The sequence below is a fragment of the Marmota marmota genome, unplaced genomic scaffold (genome assembly GCF_001458135.2).
Source record: "Marmota marmota marmota unplaced genomic scaffold, marMar, whole genome shotgun sequence".
NCBI lineage: Eukaryota > Metazoa > Chordata > Mammalia > Rodentia > Sciuridae > Marmota > Marmota marmota.
This window is the reverse complement of record NW_026000075.1, coordinates 17,813,187-17,828,820: the sequence shown is the minus strand read 5'-3', so window position 1 is coordinate 17,828,820 and position 15,634 is coordinate 17,813,187. Positions and strand designations below refer to the sequence as shown.

General features: G+C 33.1%; 1 pseudogene; it reads right to left on the bottom strand.

The window, feature by feature from the left end:
- Nucleotides 1-7,264: 7,264 nt before the first annotated feature.
- Nucleotides 7,265-9,396, bottom strand: LOC107149574 (annotated as a pseudogene).
- Nucleotides 9,397-15,634: the final 6,238 nt, after the last annotated feature.

The following is a 15,634-nucleotide window of genomic DNA, read 5'->3' as shown; positions in this document are numbered from 1 at the left end:
TGTTCTTGGATAGGCAGAATTAATATTGTCAAAATGACCATACTACTAAACGCATTATACAGATTTAATGCAATTCTATTCAAAATCCCAATGAGATTCCTCATGGAAATAGAAAATTCAGTCATGAAATTAATCTGGAAAAATAAAAGACCCAGAATTGCTAAAGCAATCCTTAGCAAGAAGAGTAAAGCAGGTGGCATCACTTTACCAGACTTTAAACTATACTATAGAGTAATAGTAACAATAGTAACATTAATAACTGTTAATTCCTGAAACATGACAACAGACAGGTAGACCAATGGTATAGAACAGAGGACACAGAGACGAAGCCACTTAATTACAATTATCTTTTATTAGACAAAGGTGCCAAAAACATATGTCAGAGAAAAGATAGCATCTTCAACAAATGGTGCTAGAGAAACTGAAAATCCATATGCAACAAAATGAAATTAAACCCCCATCCCTCACCATGCATAAAACTCAACTTAAAGTGGATCAAGGACCTAGGAATTAAACCAGAGACCCTGCATCTAATAGGAGGAAAAGTAGATCCGAATCTCCATCATGTTGGATTAGGCCCCTGTTCCTTAATGAGACTCCTATAGTGCAAGAATTAAAATCAAGAATTAATAAATGGGATGGATTCAAACTAAAAAGCTTCTTCTCAGCAAAAGAAACAATCTGTGAGGTGAATAGAGAGCCCACAGCCTGGGAGCAAATTTTTACCCCTCACACATCAGATAGAGCACTAATCTCTAGGTATATAAAGAACTCAAAAAACTAAAATTTTAAAAATAAAATAGCCCAGTCAATAAATGGGCCAAGGAACTGAATAGACACTTCTCAGAAAGTGATATACAATCAATCAACAAATATATGAAAAAATGTTCAACATCTCTAGCAATTAGAGAAATGCAAATCAAAACTAAGATTTCATCTCACTCCAGTCAGAATGGCAAATATTAAGAATACAAACAACAGTAAGTGTTGGTGAGGATGTGCAGAGGAAGGCACACTCATCCATTGCTGGTGGGACTGCAAATTTGTGCAGCCAATATGGAGACTCTTTGGCAAACTGGGAATGGAACCATCTTTTGACCCAGCTATCCCACTCCTTTGTCTATACCCAAAGAACTTTAAAAAACAGCATAATACAGGGACACAGCCATATCAATGTTTATTGCAGCATAATTCACAATACCTAAACTGTGGAACCAACCAAGATACCCTTCAATAGATGAATGGATAAAGAAAATGTGGTATATATACACAATGGAATATTACTCAGCAATAAAAGAGAATAAAATCATGGCATTTGCAGGTAAATGAATGGAGTTGTAGAATATAATGTTAAGTAAAGTTAGACAATCAAAAAAACAAAAACAAAAAAAACAAATGCTGAATGTTTTCTTTGATATAAGGAGGCTGATTCATAGTGGGGTTGAGAGGAGGAGCATGGGAAGGTTTGACAAATTCTAGATAGGGGAAAGGGGAGGGGGAGGGCGAGGGCCTAAAAAAAAGATGGTGGAATGATATGGACATCACTACCCTAAGCACATGTATGAAGAGGACATGAATGGTATGAATATACTTTGTATACAAGCAAAGATATGAAAAAATTATGCTCTATATATGTAATATGAATTGTAATGCATTCTGCTGTCATATATAACAAAGTAGAATAAAATAATTTTAAAAAGGTTATATGTATATCTATATCCCATTCCAAAAAATAAAAATTTAACTTGCTTTCACAATTTCTATCCAGTTCGTTCTTCTGTTTTCAGAATTATTTGCTATTTTGATATATTGTGTGTTTTTTTCACTTCATATTCCACATTGTAATACATCTGAACTTTATTGTACATTTTAGAAACTGGGTATATGAAATCAAATATTCTTTCTCATTTTCTTCCCTTCTTTATGTTTTTATCAATTGTGTCCTTTTTTTCATTTTCAAGGCATCAAGTATTTGCATTAAATTGTTTCATATTAATAATGTCTTATTTAAGTGATTATACAAGTTTGGATCCAAATAATTTCCTTCCTACTATATGTAAAGGCCATTATGAGATACCATGCTGATCTCCTTTTTCACCTTCTTGTAATGCAGCAGGAAGATTGTCCTTGATTATCAGATTACTTTTGTAATTACTTTCATAGAATAAACCTGCCTTACTCTTTCATGGAAGTCTCAGACCTGTGACTAAAAGAAATGATTTGGTAAGATGCTTTATTGTCATATCTCAATCCTGGGCTACTCTTTGGTGCAAGAGTTTAAAGCTCCCCATCTGTCTCCCATGAATGTAAACAAGTTGGCATACATATTAGCAGAAATGATAGTGGAATGCAATTGCTAAGCTGGTGTTTTGGCAATGGTCACTTCACTCCCTGGCAGAAAGACTGGGTAACTAACGATAGGCCACAGAGGTTGTATAACAAAAAAGGCAATTGTTAAAATTTTACTAGTAATGCACTGAGATGGTGTGTTTAGAGGTGAAAAATATACTACTTGTTATAATACATTAGAATTTTGAGAATTATGAAATAGGGGAAAATGTAACTAAAAGGGCAGTAGAACTGTGTGGTTATTGTTAAGATCACTTGATGTTATATAAAGAACAATGAAAGAGAAGGACAGCAAATTTTTCATTGAAAGTGAACTGTGAAAGCTGAAGGGCTTCATTCACCTTGTATTAAAAGGTTTTTGTCTCCTGCAAGTATCAAGGACAGAAAGGAGAGGATTGGAATAGAAATTTATTGTGAGTAGCTAAGCTCCAGAAAAGATTAAACGTCCAACCAAAGCAGATCTGCTATTGCTGAATTTGGACCCTCATCAGGAACAAGATCCTGAATCATGATATAAGAACATTTTGGCTGATTATTTCTAGCCTAATGGTAAATTGAGAGACAGGAAAATTAAGCAGTCAAATTCACACAAATATTTAGGGCAGGTACTAAGATCTGAACCCTTTTTATTTCGCTTAAACATATGAGTTCATAACTACCTCTCCACAAGTGCGTTTTGCTTTATTTACCATTTTACAAAAATCAATTTTTAATTAAATTTAAGCATTCTCAAGTGTTACTTTTTTACCAAACATTGTCCCTACTCTTTGGTTTCTTGTGTTTTTCTGGGAACTTCCCAAATGCTAAGTGATAATTTTATATTTTCCAAAATTATTGTTATTGTGATTTCAAATATGAATAAACTTTAGTGACTTCTGCGGTCTTCCAAGGACCTTAAAGATAATGATACTGATCTTGCAGATCAGGAAGAGGTCCTTTTCCCCTGGTGTTGAAGATTAAACACCCACGAAATGCAGAGGCAAGCTTTGAAAGCAAGTTTTATTTAAGAAAAGGACAGAGACATTCTTCTTCCAAGAGAAGGGGCCCCAGAGCTGGGTGTCCATGGGAGGGACTTGCTCTTTTATAGAACCCAGATACCCTTGGCTTAATTATTGTTTTTTCTTTCATTCCCTTACATGTGACAGAGACACAGAGGTTAATTGTTAGCATCCTAGAATACTGGGAGCAGTATCTCAGAGGTTAACAATGCGTTGTTCTCTCTGTTTGATAACCAGAGCTCATCTTCTCTTGAATCCCCTCATTCATTATGTACACTGACTTCCTGACCTTCACTCCTGCTTAGGCCAGGTGGCGCTGCAAGCAGATTGTTTTTGACAAAGAAAGCATGTGGGGGTTCAGTACAGTGGGCCCATTTTATAGAATCATTGTCTTAGTCTCATATTCCCACCATTCTCATCTATCTGTCCCCTAACAATAAGAGCTAATTACTGTTATACGTGAATTCTGTGGTACACAATCCAAAGAATATTGATTTTTTAATATTGCCAAAGGTTTCACTTGTGTTTATAATATGTTTTCTAGGCTCTCTATGTTTATTTTTGCAAAAGAAACCTCACCCTTCACAAAAATATACAAATAATTAAAATAGTTGTCATCTCATAAAAAAGATAATAAATATTGGATAAATTCATGTGCCTGTATTGCTACTTCTCTCAGGAGATGAGATATTCTTCCTGGTGAATAGCTGTACCTCACACAGTTGGGTGACTTGTTTTTATAGCTCTCAGGGAGGTTCTTAAGCCACATTGCTGTTTTTGTATGTGTTGATTTGCAATGGCTTTTCTTAAAACGTGTGCCATTTTCTTCATATCTTACCTTTGTAAGGTGCTCTGATTTCCTGTCTCAGGATTATTTTTATTTATCTCTCTTGTTTCTTTAGTTCTGCAGAATGCCAATTCGACAGCTTGTTGTCCTTTGTACTTCCTACATAATTAGCTAACTTTCCCATGTGCCTGTGTTAGTGATTTCTCAAGGAAAATGGAGTTTACTTGAATTTCTTCAGCTCTTATTCTCTACCCTGATTGCTTTATGATTGCTAAAATAAAATTCATCTATTTTATAAAAATTTTCTTTTCTTAGTTAACATAGAGCCTATTTATTATTTTTACCCTGATTAATGGTTACAAGAAACTGCTGATTATTATTTTTTATTTCTACTCCACATCGTTTCATTCAAATCTGTTCTATGCTTGAAATGAGAATGAGGGGAAAAAATGACATTTTTCTGACACTATTACTGCCTAGCTTCTTATTAGTTCTGACCAATCAGAGCCTCTGTTAGATTGAATCAAAGTAGGAGGCCAGCAGGTAATTGCTTCTCTTTTTGTCTGTGCCAGACATCTCTTTATAGCCCAGGACAGGTTAGGCTCAGTCTATAGGCACCCCCAGAATCACTGTGCCATTCCCTTTAGGCTTCAGAAAAGAGATACTTCATAGCATCATCACAGGTAGTGGCCTCCCAACGAAGCAACAGTATTCAGCACTTTTGCTTTTATTATTTCTTAAATCATAGGATTTGTAGCTGCATCCTCAGTTACTATCTAGTTTACCTCTTCTTCCACCTAAAACAATTATTTCAAAAACCTTCATAAATGATTCTTTGTATTATATCTAATTGTTTAATAAATAGATAAAATACAAATAAATAAATAAATTCAGCAAAGTAAATATTAAATTCACTTTTATTTTTCTAGTTCTTGCTTTCATTTTTATTGGTTTTATTTTAAATGTTATTCTGAAATTATTTTTCTTCATTTATGCCAATGAATATTTATTAATTCATTTTCTAACTGGAATGAGGAACATTTACAGTTTACATGAAGTGGCCCAATCAGAATAAAAGATACAACAGTTGCAAAAATAGCTACCATATTAAAAATATTTATATATACTGTATGCCATTTTCAACCCCTTTAAAAAATACTATTTCCACATATATGTGTTTGTCATAATGAACACAACTACTATGTATAACTATGAAGCTCTAATAAAAATAAATAAATAAAAATATTTTGTCAATTAAGTCTTAAAATAGTCTTGTGAAATTATCATTTTTCAATACCCCTTTAAGGGCAAAGGAGGACCTGTAGCTTATAGGTAAAGTGAACCAAGTTCACACAGGTAAGAACTGGTGGCTTTTAAGCAGTGGCAGGTTTACTCTAAAGCCTATATTTTTACCACTAAGAAGAAATATTTGCATAGATTTTCAGTTTTCAACCGATAAATTGTATGCTTCCAGTGTGATTTAAGTATACTCTTATTTCATACAATTGCCTTTTAAATAGCATTTTGAATGATAGAATTTTCTTTTTTTATATCTAATTTCATTTTACTTACACTTGTCTTGGAATGGGGAATATATAATTTGGTAAAAACATACAGTAAAAACAAGCAAACAAAAAAAGACTTATCATGTACAACTTTTTACTTTTTTGGGGGGATGGGTACCAGGGATTGAACTCAGGGGCACTCAACCACTGAGCCACATTTCCAACCTATTTTGTATTTTATTTTGAGACAGGGTCTTACTGAGTAGCTTAGGACTTCTGTAAGTTGCTAAGGCTGGCTTTGAACTCAAAATCCTCCTGCCTTAGCCTCCAAAACTGCTGGTATTACATGCTTGTGCCATCATGCCTGGCTCATGTACAACTTTTAAGCTACAATAATGATGTACCTTAATTACTTCCATGCATACAAGTCTAACATTACAATATTTTTAAAAAATAAACACAATTAAACCTTTTAGGACCATCTTATAATAAATTAATTCCTAATTTTTCCTATACACAGTGAGTACTTTACTTAAAATGAATACTTAAGTAAATTAAGTATGTGGACAGCCTTAGGATATGCTAATCTTATATATTCAGCTAAGTAGGCAACAAGCCACAGGGCTAAACAAATAAAAAAGTGTAGTTATAAATAAAAATTTAAAACTAAATTAATTTTATAATTAAATACAGAAAATTTACTGATTTGCTAAACTAAATAAGATGTGATGTATTAACACTTCACTATAAATGATGAATACAAGAACATTTATAAATAATGTGCCTTAATAGTTTACTACAATAAAGGCTGGCTAAATAGAAGTGCATGCATATTGTGAAGCACTATGGGTGGTATATGTTTTGCCATATATTTTTGTTACCTTGAGGTAAATAACATGTGTACCAAATCCAGCATTCATTTTCTGTTGCTGCTGTGTTTTAAGAAATTTGTACAGTATGAAAAACTGGAAAATACTAATGAATAAAAAATATTTTAGGAAAAAATATATATGTTCATGCAATTATGTACATTCTCTCCGTGTAAAATTCAAGGCGAGTTTTTTGTTTCCTGTAAAACAGATCATTGTCCTATGAGAGAATGTTTTTTACTTGTCTTAGCACATTTATTTTTCTCCTTGAGCATTGCATTATTTTGCTCTATTCTTTTTTGTGTGTGCAAAATACATGGCAATTAAAATGAAAACTACTTCATGTAAATAAAATTCCGGATTTTAAAACCAAGAACTAATAAAAATCCTTACAAAATCAGACCATCTGATTCAAGTAGAAAATGACTTAAACATTAGTAATAATAATAATTAAAAAAAGACAAACACATTTGAAGTATACAAAGAGAAATGTTTGCTGAGTGTTTTAGTTCAGATGTTTCAGAATGCTGCTCTATTTTTTTTTTTTTTTTTGGTAGAAGTGTAATGGGGATTGAACTCTTGGGCACTCAACCACTGTGCCACATCCCCAGCCCTATTTTGTATTTTATTTAGAGACAGGGTCTCACTGAGTTGCTTAGTGCCTTGCTTTTGCTGAGGCTGGCTTTGAACTTGTAATCCTCCTTCCTTAGCCTCCCAAATCACTGGGATTACAGGCATGCACCACTGCACCAAGATTCAGTATGTTTTATGAGGAATTCAAGGGGGAAGATTTCACAGGAGAAGGTGTTAATATGCCCTGGATTGATTTAAATGGTGACCCCCTGAACTATGAAACAGTAGGAGGTCTATGGATTCAAAGTGCTTGTTAATGAGGAACTACTCACTGTTGTTGACAAATCCTTCCTCATTTCCTCTCTCCCCAAGTTTCCCATCCTCTACTGGCTCAGTTTCTAGCATCTCAGTATCTTCTTTCCTGCTACAGAACTTGTCCAAGTAACTGGTATAAGTGTTTACTTTCTCAGCCTGTTCATCCTTCCTGACCTCACAACAAAACTGATCGACCAGAAAACATTGCTCCCTGCCACTCACAAACTGGCTATCCCAAGAAGATTGGTACAAAGCTTCTAACTAAATAGTTTACTACAAATTTGAACCAAATTTGTCATTCCTGTTTTCTGTTTTTCTCAGCTTACTGAATTTGATACCAAACTCTAGTTGGGACACTGAGCTATTCAAGTCATTTAATTTATTAGTAGTCTCCTGTTGTGAACTAAGTTGAATAGTTCCTGCAAGAAAGAAATCAAAATCAATTCTCTGATTCTTGTTCAGCCAGTTGCTGTGATGTTTCCTGTAGTGCTATCTGGGCTTCAACCATTCCATTCCTTTCACATTTTGACTTGCCTTTCTTATCAGATTTTTCTTTGCTTTGTTCTTTCCAGTTGGGAAGATCTATAATAAGTTTGGGCTCATAATAATGAATAACTTCACTCTCCAAACTAAATTACTAAATATGATGATGACCTTATTTTGTAGTTACAAGCATGGTTGCACTCTAGACCACAATATTTGTTTTCACAATGATCTACGTACGTACTGCCAACAAGGCTCAGTAGGGTAATTGGTATCAAAAGCAGAATCCTCCAGATATTTTTCTTGATTTACATCCCAATATTTTCGAGATCTACTTGTACTACTTCTTCATCAGTGACGTCAGACAGAGCTCTTGTGTCAAGCTAAAAACTTCATTACCATCAAAGTTGTTATTTATAGGACAATCAGACTCTGAAAACTGACAATCATGGTACATTTCCCAGTTATAAATGTGACTGTGAGTTTCTTCTATAAGCAAAATATCATCAACTTCCTCTTCAACATGAAAAGGATGGCTTGAAACTGGTTCATCCATTGGAAAAGAATATATATTCATATAAGGATGAGAGAATGCTTCTTCTGCTGTCAACCAACCCAAATATTTGTCAGAATTTGTCCCAGGAAATCCACTGCTTCTCAACTAATTCCTGGAGGAGCTGAGTCAAGGGTTTTTGTGCCTCAGTCGTGTAATTTCTAACGTAAACTGGAATTACAATAAGAAGGTCTTGACGATCTTACTAATGTACCACAGGAATAGATTCTAAAATCTGTTGCATATGTTCAAGTTCACCTGTACCTACAAAGAAGGTTTTACCATTCAGCATTTCAGCAAAGATGCAGCCTGCAGCCCACATGTCAGTGCTTTAGTATAGTTATTAAGAGAAAGTAAAAGACTGGAGATTTGTACCATTTAGTAACCAAACCTAAGAAAGATGACTCTCATGGGAATAATGAGGATCCTTGATCCGTGCAAGACCGAAGTCACCTATCTTCAGCACCAAGTCTTCAGTATTAATGAAAAGATGAGCTGATTTGAGATCTCTGTGCAGTACTTTGCAGAGTAAATACACTTGAGCCAACGTAACAACTGGCATACACAAAAAGCCTGGCATGCTCTATCAGTCAAGGGCCCTGGACCAGCACATTAGCCAAGTCTGTCTGCATGCACTCCTGAACAATGTAAACACTGTTCAGTTCAGTAAAAGAGCCCACAGTCGGTTAACTGGTTGCCACTGAGGATAAGAATTTCAAACACTTTAACAGTATGTATCATGGCCAAGTCTTCTCATAATTTTGATTTCATGGAAAGCATGTTTGACACTCTGGGGAACAACAGTAAGGGCAATTTTCATGATGGCTACACTTTTGTCACAGTCATTATCTACAGCAGAAAAAGCCAAGCCATCGCCTCCACAATCCTATGGTTTTAAGTTCATATACCCAGAGCCCAGATCAAAACCATGAATGTTCATAAGATTTTCAAATTTCTCTGCCATTTTGAAATCCTTATTATTGTCTTTTCCTTTCAAACTGTTGAAAATGTGTAAACAAGGAAGGAAACTAGCATCAAAAGGAAAAATCTTTTAAAAGGGAGAAGAAAAATAATTATGCTTCTATGGCAAGATGTTTTCTCGATGTTCATTGCATATTTCAACCAGGCCTGTTGAGTTCCCCTCAGATTTAAAGCTCAAAAAGCTCTACTCATATTGAGACTTAAAAAAGATTGCAGTACTCATAGTTCAAGAAAGGGGCAGCAACTCTGCAGACATTTAAAGACAACATTCAAGAAACTCGAAGGGAATGAAATGCAATATACTATCCACTCAAATATACTGGGCTTGCACACAATGGGCTTCTATGATCATTCTTCTCACAGTGTAGACACTTTCAGTGTTGAACTGGTCCTGAGCAGCGTTATTTTAAGGTGCTGGTAAACACTATTTCCATTTTGCTTCTTTTCTTCCTTTGTCGCTATATATTTCAACAGGAGGCCATGGTGACTGTTGATTACAGATGCCTTTTATTAGTGATCAGGTGGCTCCAGCTGACCACATTCACAATCAAAGCTACAGTCCATCTTATTTTGATAGAGTGGGACATCTCTGATTTATGGAGGGAGTGCAGGACCCGCAGACAGTCCCCAATGTCAGCTCAGGTATCTGGCTGTGCCAGCTGGAGACACCATTATGTAAAAGAAATGTTAGTATTTTCTATTGAAAGCCTGGGATATCTAGAACCAATTTCTGGAGATATATTTCCACTACTAAATTAGAATAATAATAAAAAAACCTAAATGTGAAAATAATATCCATATTAGATTGTTGTCATTACTCAAAAAGGAATTTTTTATCTCCAGATTTCCAAATCATTTCTGCAGGATATTACTTAATTTAGGAGATATTTAAAAATGTTTAAGTACTTATCAATGTGATAGATACTTTTTATTGTAGTGTAACCAAGGGAGACATTTCAAGTGACAGAGAAGTTAAATTAATGGAGAATGGTTTAAACATAGAAGAAAACATTTTATTTTATTTATAAGTATAGTAGATTAAGCTACAAATATAATTTTTAGAAATGTTTAACATTTATGAAAAAAGAAGTAAATTAATAGAATTTGAAGCCTCCCTTAGTTGTACCTCTGTTTGCATCAGTTAACTGCATTTCTTTCAGAAACAATACTTGCATTCTCTGAATGAAACTTTGGTTATTCTAAGTATTCTGCAAAGACGAATAAGACATGGTAAATGACTTCAAGATTCTCAGTTGTCAGAAAGATAGCACATAAAAAACAAATAATGTAATAATAAAACAAATAGGTTAGTGATATATGAGGTAGCTATTAATTAAGCTATAATGGAAATCTAGGAGAAGATAATTCTGAGTAGATGAATATATATATATATTTATATATACATATTTAATAAAAATGTAATATTTGTGTATATCTTTTAATGATTCATTAATGTTTAGCTCTTAAAAATATTTTATTTTAAGTAAAATTTGTAATTTTTTTTCCTGAGTTTACCATACCAAAGGGAATTCAGGATGACCTAATTTTAGAGCCAGGAGCTCAGAATTATTTCTCAAAAAGTTGCAAATTTTCCTAGTTGTAATCAAGAAAAGGTGAACAGTTGTTGTACTTGTTCTGCAAAACTGAATGTATATTTAAATAGTCAGAACTATAGAAAATAAAAGGTAGTGCTACAAATCTTCCTGGAAATGAAGAATTGCAATTTGTTTTGAAGTATTTTTAAAAGAATATTTAAGTGTATTAAAAGAAGTTCTTTACAATGATCAAAGTCAGCAGAGAATTAAATCACTAAAATACCAGGGACAGCTTTTGACATAACAATATACTAATAATTTATAATTATATTTGATGTTTGAAATTATGTAATAAAAACCTTGTTTATCCATATAGGAACAAAAACATAAAGTATCAAACTTTACATGATGTTTAAAAGCCACAAAATACAACATTGATTTGCGATGCTCACAACTTTGATGCTGTCAATTCAAAGAACTAAACCAGATTTTCTGGAAGGCTCTGTGGGAAGCTGAACATGAATTGTATCCCAAGTTATACCTCCTTCTTCCTGTGAGGGCCACAGTTCTTCATGGAAGGCTGCTGTTGTGAATACAATTTTGTGGAATTTTACTGCTCTGTATAGCAATCCAGCAGAGTAGGACTTGATGGATTCTGAGTAGAAGTCTTACAGATAATTGCTTGCTAACACCCACTGGTTAATACATTGCTGTCAATTGTTGGTATTTTTTTTTAAAATCTCCTGTTCCAATTCATGTTTAAGACTTGTGCTTTCATTGTTTTCCCTAAAACCAGGTTAGCATTCAGGGTAGCCTTAACATATTAGGTTTATTTACTAAATCAAAATTCTGCCTCACTCTTAGCACTTATATGTAGCATTCGAAGTGTCTCTGATTTTAATGTATGATAAAAGAATGTGTCTTACTGTGGCTTTCATTTCCAGTTGCCCTTTACTCTGAAAGTCACAATTGGGTGAGCATTTTCTACATGTAGTCTACCTCATACTTCCTGATCTCTCCTCTTTTCTTTATTCCGTTCTTTCTTCTTCTTCTTTTATTTAATAGTATAAATTCAACACATTCATTTCTATTCCATTCTTGGGCAATAAACACTTCCTTGCTTTTACTGAAAGTATCAGAAAATAAAGGTAAAGGTAGTAAATACTTTAGATTTTCCAGACTAAACCAAAAGATCTCTCTCTCTCTCCTAACTTTCAACTTTGCCTTTGGTTGAATGATCGTGCTTCAATCAAACCTTATTTACAAGAACAGAAAGCAAGTTGTAACTTCCTGACACCTACTCTATACCACAGGCTTTTATTTTCTAAGGAGAAAAATTATCATATTTTCAGAACACTTGATTGTCTTAGGGAAAACACTTCTAGAGAACTAATCCAAATTTTTGTATCTAAGAAACAAAACTCTCTGTTAAGAACTAGAACTAGAACATTTGAATTTTCCTTTAAAACAAACAAAATAAAATAACAATGATACAAAAAATGCAACTATATTAAAAATATAAAAGTAGTCATGTTCACATTTATCAAAGTGTACAAATGACTTAAAATATCATGCAATGTAGAAAAAGCATATTTAGCATCTAAGTTTTCAATTATAAATAGTCTAACCTTGGGCTGGGGATGTGGCTCAAGTGGTAGCAGGCTCACCTGGCATGTGTCGGGTGCTGGGTTCGATCCTCAGCACCACATAAAAATAAAATAAAGATGTTGTGTCCACCGAAAATTTAAAAAAAATTCTCTCTCTCTCTCTCTCTCTCTCTCTCTCTCACTCTCTCTCAGTAAATAAATAAATAAATAGTCTAACCTCTATCCTGTTGCTCTGGTAATACCAGTTCTCTATCTAAAGCATAATTCTTTTTTGAAAAAATGACCTAAATATAAAAGGAATCTTGTATCCTACTACTCCCTGATTCTCTGCATTTCTTTTCTGTCTAGTAGCTATATTGTTGGCTTTGAATTTTTGTACCCTTATTGTGTTGAATTTTATGCAGCAATGAAATTTTCGAATACCTTAAGGGCTTTTGAGTTATTTTGTAGATCAAGAGTGATTATCTGTGAATCTTACAAGCAAAGTTATCACTCCACAAGGAAAGTAATTCTCCAAAGCAAATATAAAGTTAAAATACATATGTAATAAATTGGACTTATGCTGACAATTTGTAGAGGATATCTACCTTCCTTGTACTTGTCATATGGTATAGTCAAATACTATAGATGTTACCAAATTAAACAAAAACAAACAAAAAAAAAAACAGGAAAATCATAGATTATTTTATGGATAACAGCTTTATTGACTGTTGCTTATAATAAATTGAATAAAAGTATCTTTGAAGTAAATATATTTCCAATTCTGTATTCCCAGTGCAGTCTACATAGTAGCCTTCAAAAAGTATTAGTTGAAGTAGCAAATTAACAAGTTTAAGGATTAAATTCCTATTAAATATTCATCTCCTTTAATGTACAATATAATTTGAATGCTGTTAGTGGTTTCTCCATCACACTTAAAAACATACTACAGAAAGGAAACTATGATGCAACCCTGCCCTTCTCTTAATTACCTGTGCACTTATTAATAGACAAGATATTCTTTTGAGAAACTAAGAGCAGTGTCCACAATGTCCACTAATAAAGTGCACACACACACAGAGTCTAGGAGTAAGGAGACTTTTTTACATTTTTCATATGTTGTATCTAATTTATCCTGTACCATTATATGTAAAATATGCAATACCTTTTAAAATTTGAAATCCCAAATTGAGATACATTTTAGTCCAGAAAGAGAATGTAGAGCACTATTAACAAGTCCTGGGAAGTTTCAAATTATGGAGTGTTCCAGAGTAATTTAGAATTGAAGGGAGCTGTAAATTGGAGAGACATACCAAAGTATTTTTGTTACATAGATTTCTTGTGGTTTGATAAATAGTTTAACCCAATGTCATTAATGTTAATTGTAATTAGAGAAACCTTGTAGAATTTTAAGTAAACCTCAATGTGTATTATATAAAGTCAGGAAATCACTAATTTAGATCTATTTTTAACTTGTTTGAGTTTCAATGTTCTGGATGTGTTCTTAAGAAAAGATTTTGATATTTTGAAGGCTAAAGCTTTGTAGAAGAATTTTAGTATTCTAACAAGACATTTGTCTTTGTTTAAGGTCATCCTTACAACTTTGAAGAGAGAACATGCTGACAATTTATGAAGCAAATGTCGTCTAACTACCCACAGAATAGGGCAAACTTACATTACCTGTCAAAGCTACACTGAGAAATTGCAGAGAAAGACAACTGTACAGAGAATGTATCTATACTCTTGTCATTTTCTCCTCTATGCCAAATAGGCCACTAGAGAATTCAAAACGATCTCAGATTACTTCTCTGAATAGAAAATTAACAATGAAGACTCTAACAATGATATGTGGGTCACCATCTCAATTTATTTGGAAAAAAATACTTATTATCAGAAGGCATATCAATTTCAGTTATTAATCAAATAATACAATTGGAAAGAAATGATCCAAGTACATATTAAGTTCAACATATGGATGAATATTACAAATGCTTAGGAATATTCTGGGACTGCTGTAAATCATCAATAAATGCACTTGATTGAATCAAATAGCTGAAGCTCTTTGAGAATGGGATAGGCTGTCCTGTGCCTTTGCTAAGTTTCTTCTTGTTAGAAGTGAAATTCTATCACTGGAGGTGCTAAATGGAAATTACTTATGATAGAATTAATATAGGAAGCACCGTACAAAGAATTCCTTTATTGGGTTTGAATTTCACATAGATTGCTTGCTCTGTCTTCTTCTACTCTATGAATTATAATTTTGGTGAGTGCTCAATAATCATTACTTTTAGAATTCAGTCAGTTGAAATAATATGCTTTAAATATATATATAGATGAATATAGAGAATGAATATGTATTCATGTATATAATATATATCTATATATATGAATCTATTTTATTTATGATGAGAACAATCTATACACTGTTAGGTACAACTTTCATGTATTCACAGATGATAAAGACTAGATGATTCATTTCACTTGTAGATAATCATAAATTGATAATATATGAATAAAAATGTTTTAATTATGCAAGTCTTTAGAAAGCATCTATCCTAACTAAGTTTATGAGAAGTGAATTATATATAGAACGTGTATATCACATTTAAAACTTTCAGCTATGTAAGAAGTATGCCATGTTTATGACTTTTAGCTATGTAAAAAAAAAGAATTCTATTATGACTTCTGCTTTAGTGTTCTTTCCATTTTAGTAGTATTTTTCTAATGCACTGAGTGTATTTTCATTACTTATACTCGCCTGTTTTTCAAAAATTCAAATGTGTAAATCTGTATAGGAAGCATTGATTCATTTAAAATGCTATATGCTATCTTAGTGAGATCTTATTTTTTATGAAATGAGGCAAGAGGCGATTCTAATGAGTAAGAATTATTACCTGAGAGTTTTAAAAATGGAAAACAAAAATCAAGTGGTGACCTTTTAAAACTCAGTAGTTTTAGAAGCAGACCTACAGCCAAGAAAGTTGACTGAACGCAGCAACTTTGCAGGAATTAAAACTATCTAGGGATTACATAACAATAGGAGAAATTTTAACATACATTTAAATCATAAATGTAAAACAAGGTTCTAAGTGCTCAGTGG